The sequence below is a fragment of the Mytilus galloprovincialis genome, chromosome 10, assembly GCF_965363235.1.
Source record: "Mytilus galloprovincialis chromosome 10, xbMytGall1.hap1.1, whole genome shotgun sequence".
Classification (NCBI taxonomy): Eukaryota; Metazoa; Mollusca; class Bivalvia; order Mytilida; family Mytilidae; genus Mytilus; species Mytilus galloprovincialis.
The window spans coordinates 88,484,012-88,495,264 of record NC_134847.1 but is presented as its reverse complement, the minus strand read 5'-3'; positions in this window follow the sequence as shown (position 1 = coordinate 88,495,264).

Below are 11,253 nucleotides of genomic sequence, written 5' to 3'. Positions count from 1 at the left end.
AATATGGCGGTGGTCACACTAATAAACCAGAAAACTTTAGAACCATTAGACAACAAATTATATGGGGTAACAAATACATAAAGGTTAATGGGCACAGTTAAGTTTTTAATCATTGGATAAAAGACAACATAATCTATGTAAATGACATAATTGATGACAAAGGTAGAATATCAAAAGAAAAAATACTTATTAAGTTAAAATGTAAAAGAAATTGGATTGCAGAAATATTACAAATAAGAAAGAGTATACCAAATCATTGGAAAGATATATTACAAAAACAGAACTCATCAAAAACTATTGTTAAGTGTAAAAAACAACTATTTTTAAAACAAGGCGCAATTATATATGATTTACAAACAATTAATAATAAAGATATTTATGTAATCCTATCAAATGTAAGTAAAGATATTCCTATAGGGTTTACAAAATGGCGGAAAGAACTAAAAAGAGATAAAATTCAACCAAAAATTAAATACACATTAAATTTTATTTTTAATTATTTAGAAGACAATAAATTAAAAATGGTTCGATGGAAATTATTACATTATATATTACCTGTAGGTTCACATCTTTTCACATGGAAAATTAAGAACACCAATTTGTGTTCCGTGTATGGGGTACCAGATACTTATCAATACAAATTCATGGAATGTACTTATTTTAAGGTTTTTTGGAATAAAATTTGTATTCTATTAAATAAGCTTCATATTGGTGAGCATATAGTTACTTTAAAACACTTAGTAGTAGGATATAAAATAGAAGAGGACTCATTAAATGATATTAATTATCTCTTGACAGTCATCTTATTCACTATACATAAATGCAATTGTATCTCAAATAATAAGATAAATCAAGTTAATGTTGATGAAATATTTAAACAAGAATATAAATAAAGATATTATCCGATGGAGTATAGAAATAAAACAATAAGTAAGATGCTAAAAAATATTCAAAAATATATGTAATTGAAATGTATACCATTGTGTGGTGTGAAAATTAAAAGCTATGCTGGACGTTATATTGTACATGTATTTTGTGTGAAAATGAATAGCTATGCTAGACTTTATATTATACATGTATGTTGTAGTTGTTGGTTTTTCATTTTTTGTATGTATAGACAAACTAAACAAGACACTTTATTTATTATACTATTTAAAAACTAAAATGATTATAATTCAACACTGATTTGTTTTACACCAAATATCATCAAGCAATTGTGTGTATGTTGGTATAAAACCTTTATTCTTTCTATTATATTTCCAGAAACATTTTATCTTTTTCACTTTAGATACATTTATTTTGTTTTTATGACAAAATTGTTAACCAGTAGTATAAAACCCTTACCAAACAAGTTTTATCTAATCCAACAATTTATTTTCACAACAAACGTGTGCTTACTTTTGCACTAGCTATCGGACAATGATTTGAAACTAATCCAGCACAAAAGGTCAAGTACAAATAACTGGGTCAAAGATTATAAAAATGGGAAAATGAATACAAATTCGGAAGGCAAATTGATGTTCCGTAAACACGTGATTTATACTATGAAATTTCATTCTTAATATGTATACACTGTATTTAAAAGAATGTATATGTTATAATATAATTAACACTTTTATACTTTAGTATACTTTACTGAACTTTTCCCTGGAAATTCAGTAACTAATTACAGGGATACTCGGGCTAACGGTGTAATCCGAGTAAATTGTTAAAACAGCAGATTTGTAATAAAAGATATTTACTTGGAAAAAAAAAAAAAAAAAAAAAAGATGGATAGTGTCATTTTGTTAACGTAATCGTAAACGTGCACACCTTAGATTGACAGACGTTGCGGCCACAATATTTAGGCCACCTATAAAAAAATGATATCGACTTGTAGCACAGGAACAGGGCAACAAATGCATAACAGTAGATGTATGCTTTGTTGTAACAACTTTCGGCATTTAGCACACTCCCGGGAATCTATGACGGTCTTGAAGGTCACTTCCTTTTAATGAATTGTGGACAAACTATGCATGCGACCCCCAAAAAATAGCTGCAGAAAGTTAGCATACTGCCAGGGCAACTCACTAACAACACTAAAGTTGTGCTCAGCCGATAAACTCGCCGGTATTTTTGAAAAAACGGAGAAAACGATAAGACCCAATAACGTTAGCGGATAGTGTCATTTTGTTAACGTAATCGTAAACGTGCACACCTTAGATTGACAGACGTTGCGGCCACAATATTTAGGCCACCTATAAAAAAATGATATCGACTTGTAGCACAGGAACAGGGCAACAAATGCATAACAGTAGATGTATGCTTTGTTGTAACAACTTTCGGCATTTAGCACACTCCCGGGAATCTATGACGGTCTTGAAGGTCACTTCCTTTTAATGAATTGTGGACAAACTATGCATGCGACCCCCAAAAAATAGCTGCAGAAAGTTAGCATACTGCCAGGGCAACTCACTAACAACACTAAAGTTGTGCTCAGCCGATAAACTCGCCGGTATTTTTGAAAAAACGGAGAAAACGATAAGACCCAATAACGTTAGCGGATAGTGTCATTTTGTTAACGTAATCGTAAACGTGCACACCTTAGATTGACAGACGTTGCGGCCACAATATTTAGGCCACCTATAAAAAAATGATATCGACTTGTAGCACAGGAACAGGGCAACAAATGCATAACAGTAGATGTATGCTTTGTTGTAACAACTTTCGGCATTTAGCACACTCCCGGGAATCTATGACGGTCTTGAAGGTCACTTCCTTTTAATGAATTGTGGACAAACTATGCATGCGACCCCCAAAAAATAGCTGCAGAAAGTTAGCATACTGCCAGGGCAACTCACTAACAACACTAAAGTTGTGCTCAGCCGATAAACTCGCCGGTATTTTTGAAAAAACGGAGAAAACGATAAGACCCAATAACGTTAGCGGATAGTGTCATTTTGTTAACGTAATCGTAAACGTGCACACCTTAGATTGACAGACGTTGCGGCCACAATATTTAGGCCACCTATAAAAAAATGATATCGACTTGTAGCACAGGAACAGGGCAACAAATGCATAACAGTAGATGTATGCTTTGTTGTAACAACTTTCGGCATTTAGCACACTCCCGGGAATCTATGACGGTCTTGAAGGTCACTTCCTTTTAATGAATTGTGGACAAACTATGCATGCGACCCCCAAAAAATAGCTGCAGAAAGTTAGCATACTGCCAGGGCAACTCACTAACAACACTAAAGTTGTGCTCAGCCGATAAACTCGCCGGTATTTTTGAAAAAACGGAGAAAACGATAAGACCCAATAACGTTAGCGGATAGTGTCATTTTGTTAACGTAATCGTAAACGTGCACACCTTAGATTGACAGACGTTGCGGCCACAATATTTAGGCCACCTATAAAAAAATGATATCGACTTGTAGCACAGGAACAGGGCAACAAATGCATAACAGTAGATGTATGCTTTGTTGTAACAACTTTCGGCATTTAGCACACTCCCGGGAATCTATGACGGTCTTGAAGGTCACTTCCTTTTAATGAATTGTGGACAAACTATGCATGCGACCCCCAAAAAATAGCTGCAGAAAGTTAGCATACTGCCAGGGCAACTCACTAACAACACTAAAGTTGTGCTCAGCCGATAAACTCGCCGGTATTTTTGAAAAAACGGAGAAAACGATAAGACCCAATAACGTTAGCGGATAGTGTCATTTTGTTAACGTAATCGTAAACGTGCACACCTTAGATTGACAGACGTTGCGGCCACAATATTTAGGCCACCTATAAAAAAATGATATCGACTTGTAGCACAGGAACAGGGCAACAAATGCATAACAGTAGATGTATGCTTTGTTGTAACAACTTTCGGCATTTAGCACACTCCCGGGAATCTATGACGGTCTTGAAGGTCACTTCCTTTTAATGAATTGTGGACAAACTATGCATGCGACCCCCAACAAATAGCTGCAGAAAGTTAGCATACTGCCAGGGCAACTCACTAACAACACTAAAGTTGTGCTCAGCCGATAAACTCGCCGGTATTTTTGAAAAAACGGAGAAAACGATAAGACCCAATAACGTTAGCGGATAGTGTCATTTTGTTAACGTAATCGTAAACGTGCACACCTTAGATTGACAGACGTTGCGGCCACAATATTTAGGCCACCTATAAAAAAATGATATCGACTTGTAGCACAGGAACAGGGCAACAAATGCATAACAGTAGATGTATGCTTTGTTGTAACAACTTTCGGCATTTAGCACACTCCCGGGAATCTATGACGGTCTTGAAGGTCACTTCCTTTTAATGAATTGTGGACAAACTATGCATGCGACCCCCAAAAAATAGCTGCAGAAAGTTAGCATACTGCCAGGGCAACTCACTAACAACACTAAAGTTGTGCTCAGCCGATAAACTCGCCGGTATTTTTGAAAAAACGGAGAAAACGATAAGACCCAATAACGTTAGCGGATAGTGTCATTTTGTTAACGTAATCGTAAACGTGCACACCTTAGATTGACAGACGTTGCGGCCACAATATTTAGGCCACCTATAAAAAAATGATATCGACTTGTAGCACAGGAACAGGGCAACAAATGCATAACAGTAGATGTATGCTTTGTTGTAACAACTTTCGGCATTTAGCACACTCCCGGGAATCTATGACGGTCTTGAAGGTCACTTCCTTTTAATGAATTGTGGACAAACTATGCATGCGACCCCCAAAAAATAGCTGCAGAAAGTTAGCATACTGCCAGGGCAACTCACTAACAACACTAAAGTTGTGCTCAGCCGATAAACTCGCCGGTATTTTTGAAAAAACGGAGAAAACGATAAGACCCAATAACGTTAGCGGATAGTGTCATTTTGTTAACGTAATCGTAAACGTGCACACCTTAGATTGACAGACGTTGCGGCCACAATATTTAGGCCACCTATAAAAAAATGATATCGACTTGTAGCACAGGAACAGGGCAACAAATGCATAACAGTAGATGTATGCTTTGTTGTAACAACTTTCGGCATTTAGCACACTCCCGGGAATCTATGACGGTCTTGAAGGTCACTTCCTTTTAATGAATTGTGGACAAACTATGCATGCGACCCCCAACAAATAGCTGCAGAAAGTTAGCATACTGCCAGGGCAACTCACTAACAACACTAAAGTTGTGCTCAGCCGATAAACTCGCCGGTATTTTTGAAAAAACGGAGAAAACGATAAGACCCAATAACGTTAGCGGATAGTGTCATTTTGTTAACGTAATCGTAAACGTGCACACCTTAGATTGACAGACGTTGCGGCCACAATATTTAGGCCACCTATAAAAAAATGATATCGACTTGTAGCACAGGAACAGGGCAACAAATGCATAACAGTAGATGTATGCTTTGTTGTAACAACTTTCGGCATTTAGCACACTCCCGGGAATCTATGACGGTCTTGAAGGTCACTTCCTTTTAATGAATTGTGGACAAACTATGCATGCGACCCCCAAAAAATAGCTGCAGAAAGTTAGCATACTGCCAGGGCAACTCACTAACAACACTAAAGTTGTGCTCAGCCGATAAACTCGCCGGTATTTTTGAAAAAACGGAGAAAACGATAAGACCCAATAACGTTAGCGGATAGTGTCATTTTGTTAACGTAATCGTAAACGTGCACACCTTAGATTGACAGACGTTGCGGCCACAATATTTAGGCCACCTATAAAAAAATGATATCGACTTGTAGCACAGGAACAGGGCAACAAATGCATAACAGTAGATGTATGCTTTGTTGTAACAACTTTCGGCATTTAGCACACTCCCGGGAATCTATGACGGTCTTGAAGGTCACTTCCTTTTAATGAATTGTGGACAAACTATGCATGCGACCCCCAACAAATAGCTGCAGAAAGTTAGCATACTGCCAGGGCAACTCACTAACAACACTAAAGTTGTGCTCAGCCGATAAACTCGCCGGTATTTTTGAAAAAACGGAGAAAACGATAAGACCCAATAACGTTAGCGGATAGTGTCATTTTGTTAACGTAATCGTAAACGTGCACACCTTAGATTGACAGACGTTGCGGCCACAATATTTAGGCCACCTATAAAAAAATGATATCGACTTGTAGCACAGGAACAGGGCAACAAATGCATAACAGTAGATGTATGCTTTGTTGTAACAACTTTCGGCATTTAGCACACTCCCGGGAATCTATGACGGTCTTGAAGGTCACTTCCTTTTAATGAATTGTGGACAAACTATGCATGCGACCCCCAAAAAATAGCTGCAGAAAGTTAGCATACTGCCAGGGCAACTCACTAACAACACTAAAGTTGTGCTCAGCCGATAAACTCGCCGGTATTTTTGAAAAAACGGAGAAAACGATAAGACCCAATAACGTTAGCGGATAGTGTCATTTTGTTAACGTAATCGTAAACGTGCACACCTTAGATTGACAGACGTTGCGGCCACAATATTTAGGCCACCTATAAAAAAATGATATCGACTTGTAGCACAGGAACAGGGCAACAAATGCATAACAGTAGATGTATGCTTTGTTGTAACAACTTTCGGCATTTAGCACACTCCCGGGAATCTATGACGGTCTTGAAGGTCACTTCCTTTTAATGAATTGTGGACAAACTATGCATGCGACCCCCAAAAAATAGCTGCAGAAAGTTAGCATACTGCCAGGGCAACTCACTAACAACACTAAAGTTGTGCTCAGCCGATAAACTCGCCGGTATTTTTGAAAAAACGGAGAAAACGATAAGACCCAATAACGTTAGCGGATAGTGTCATTTTGTTAACGTAATCGTAAACGTGCACACCTTAGATTGACAGACGTTGCGGCCACAATATTTAGGCCACCTATAAAAAAATGATATCGACTTGTAGCACAGGAACAGGGCAACAAATGCATAACAGTAGATGTATGCTTTGTTGTAACAACTTTCGGCATTTAGCACACTCCCGGGAATCTATGACGGTCTTGAAGGTCACTTCCTTTTAATGAATTGTGGACAAACTATGCATGCGACCCCCAAAAAATAGCTGCAGAAAGTTAGCATACTGCCAGGGCAACTCACTAACAACACTAAAGTTGTGCTCAGCCGATAAACTCGCCGGTATTTTTGAAAAAACGGAGAAAACGATAAGACCCAATAACGTTAGCGGATAGTGTCATTTTGTTAACGTAATCGTAAACGTGCACACCTTAGATTGACAGACGTTGCGGCCACAATATTTAGGCCACCTATAAAAAAATGATATCGACTTGTAGCACAGGAACAGGGCAACAAATGCATAACAGTAGATGTATGCTTTGTTGTAACAACTTTCGGCATTTAGCACACTCCCGGGAATCTATGACGGTCTTGAAGGTCACTTCCTTTTAATGAATTGTGGACAAACTATGCATGCGACCCCCAAAAAATAGCTGCAGAAAGTTAGCATACTGCCAGGGCAACTCACTAACAACACTAAAGTTGTGCTCAGCCGATAAACTCGCCGGTATTTTTGAAAAAACGGAGAAAACGATAAGACCCAATAACGTTAGCGGATAGTGTCATTTTGTTAACGTAATCGTAAACGTGCACACCTTAGATTGACAGACGTTGCGGCCACAATATTTAGGCCACCTATAAAAAAATGATATCGACTTGTAGCACAGGAACAGGGCAACAAATGCATAACAGTAGATGTATGCTTTGTTGTAACAACTTTCGGCATTTAGCACACTCCCGGGAATCTATGACGGTCTTGAAGGTCACTTCCTTTTAATGAATTGTGGACAAACTATGCATGCGACCCCCAAAAAATAGCTGCAGAAAGTTAGCATACTGCCAGGGCAACTCACTAACAACACTAAAGTTGTGCTCAGCCGATAAACTCGCCGGTATTTTTGAAAAAACGGAGAAAACGATAAGACCCAATAACGTTAGCGGATAGTGTCATTTTGTTAACGTAATCGTAAACGTGCACACCTTAGATTGACAGACGTTGCGGCCACAATATTTAGGCCACCTATAAAAAAATGATATCGACTTGTAGCACAGGAACAGGGCAACAAATGCATAACAGTAGATGTATGCTTTGTTGTAACAACTTTCGGCATTTAGCACACTCCCGGGAATCTATGACGGTCTTGAAGGTCACTTCCTTTTAATGAATTGTGGACAAACTATGCATGCGACCCCCAAAAAATAGCTGCAGAAAGTTAGCATACTGCCAGGGCAACTCACTAACAACACTAAAGTTGTGCTCAGCCGATAAACTCGCCGGTATTTTTGAAAAAACGGAGAAAACGATAAGACCCAATAACGTTAGCGGATAGTGTCATTTTGTTAACGTAATCGTAAACGTGCACACCTTAGATTGACAGACGTTGCGGCCACAATATTTAGGCCACCTATAAAAAAATGATATCGACTTGTAGCACAGGAACAGGGCAACAAATGCATAACAGTAGATGTATGCTTTGTTGTAACAACTTTCGGCATTTAGCACACTCCCGGGAATCTATGACGGTCTTGAAGGTCACTTCCTTTTAATGAATTGTGGACAAACTATGCATGCGACCCCCAAAAAATAGCTGCAGAAAGTTAGCATACTGCCAGGGCAACTCACTAACAACACTAAAGTTGTGCTCAGCCGATAAACTCGCCGGTATTTTTGAAAAAACGGAGAAAACGATAAGACCCAATAACGTTAGCGGATAGTGTCATTTTGTTAACGTAATCGTAAACGTGCACACCTTAGATTGACAGACGTTGCGGCCACAATATTTAGGCCACCTATAAAAAAATGATATCGACTTGTAGCACAGGAACAGGGCAACAAATGCATAACAGTAGATGTATGCTTTGTTGTAACAACTTTCGGCATTTAGCACACTCCCGGGAATCTATGACGGTCTTGAAGGTCACTTCCTTTTAATGAATTGTGGACAAACTATGCATGCGACCCCCAAAAAATAGCTGCAGAAAGTTAGCATACTGCCAGGGCAACTCACTAACAACACTAAAGTTGTGCTCAGCCGATAAACTCGCCGGTATTTTTGAAAAAACGGAGAAAACGATAAGACCCAATAACGTTAGCGGATAGTGTCATTTTGTTAACGTAATCGTAAACGTGCACACCTTAGATTGACAGACGTTGCGGCCACAATATTTAGGCCACCTATAAAAAAATGATATCGACTTGTAGCACAGGAACAGGGCAACAAATGCATAACAGTAGATGTATGCTTTGTTGTAACAACTTTCGGCATTTAGCACACTCCCGGGAATCTATGACGGTCTTGAAGGTCACTTCCTTTTAATGAATTGTGGACAAACTATGCATGCGACCCCCAAAAAATAGCTGCAGAAAGTTAGCATACTGCCAGGGCAACTCACTAACAACACTAAAGTTGTGCTCAGCCGATAAACTCGCCGGTATTTTTGAAAAAACGGAGAAAACGATAAGACCCAATAACGTTAGCGGATAGTGTCATTTTGTTAACGTAATCGTAAACGTGCACACCTTAGATTGACAGACGTTGCGGCCACAATATTTAGGCCACCTATAAAAAAATGATATCGACTTGTAGCACAGGAACAGGGCAACAAATGCATAACAGTAGATGTATGCTTTGTTGTAACAACTTTCGGCATTTAGCACACTCCCGGGAATCTATGACGGTCTTGAAGGTCACTTCCTTTTAATGAATTGTGGACAAACTATGCATGCGACCCCCAAAAAATAGCTGCAGAAAGTTAGCATACTGCCAGGGCAACTCACTAACAACACTAAAGTTGTGCTCAGCCGATAAACTCGCCGGTATTTTTGAAAAAACGGAGAAAACGATAAGACCCAATAACGTTAGCGGATAGTGTCATTTTGTTAACGTAATCGTAAACGTGCACACCTTAGATTGACAGACGTTGCGGCCACAATATTTAGGCCACCTATAAAAAAATGATATCGACTTGTAGCACAGGAACAGGGCAACAAATGCATAACAGTAGATGTATGCTTTGTTGTAACAACTTTCGGCATTTAGCACACTCCCGGGAATCTATGACGGTCTTGAAGGTCACTTCCTTTTAATGAATTGTGGACAAACTATGCATGCGACCCCCAAAAAATAGCTGCAGAAAGTTAGCATACTGCCAGGGCAACTCACTAACAACACTAAAGTTGTGCTCAGCCGATAAACTCGCCGGTATTTTTGAAAAAACGGAGAAAACGATAAGACCCAATAACGTTAGCGGATAGTGTCATTTTGTTAACGTAATCGTAAACGTGCACACCTTAGATTGACAGACGTTGCGGCCACAATATTTAGGCCACCTATAAAAAAATGATATCGACTTGTAGCACAGGAACAGGGCAACAAATGCATAACAGTAGATGTATGCTTTGTTGTAACAACTCTCGGCATTTAGCACACTCCCGGGAATCTATGACGGTCTTGAAGGTCACTTCCTTTTAATGAATTGTGGACAAACTATGCATGCGACCCCCAAAAAATAGCTGCAGAAAGTTAGCATACTGCCAGGGCAACTCACTAACAACACTAAAGTTGTGCTCAGCCGATAAACTCGCCGGTATTTTTGAAAAAACGGAGAAAACGATAAGACCCAATAACGTTAGCGGATAGTGTCATTTTGTTAACGTAATCGTAAACGTGCACACCTTAGATTGACAGACGTTGCGGCCACAATATTTAGGCCACCTATAAAAAAATGATATCGACTTGTAGCACAGGAACAGGGCAACAAATGCATAACAGTAGATGTATGCTTTGTTGTAACAACTCTCGGCATTTAGCACACTCCCGGGAATCTATGACGGTCTTGAAGGTCACTTCCTTTTAATGAATTGTGGACAAACTATGCATGCGACCCCCAAAAAATAGCTGCAGAAAGTTAGCATACTGCCAGGGCAACTCACTAACAACACTAAAGTTGTGCTCAGCCGATAAACTCGCCGGTATTTTTGAAAAAACGGAGAAAACGATAAGACCCAATAACGTTAGCGGATAGTGTCATTTTGTTAACGTAATCGTAAACGTGCACACCTTAGATTGACAGACGTTGCGGCCACAATATTTAGGCCACCTATAAAAAAATGATATCGACTTGTAGCACAGGAACAGGGCAACAAATGCATAACAGTAGATGTATGCTTTGTTGTAACAACTTTCGGCATTTAGCACACTCCCGGGAATCTATGACGGTCTTGAAGGTCACTTCCTTTTAATGAATTGTGGACAAACTAT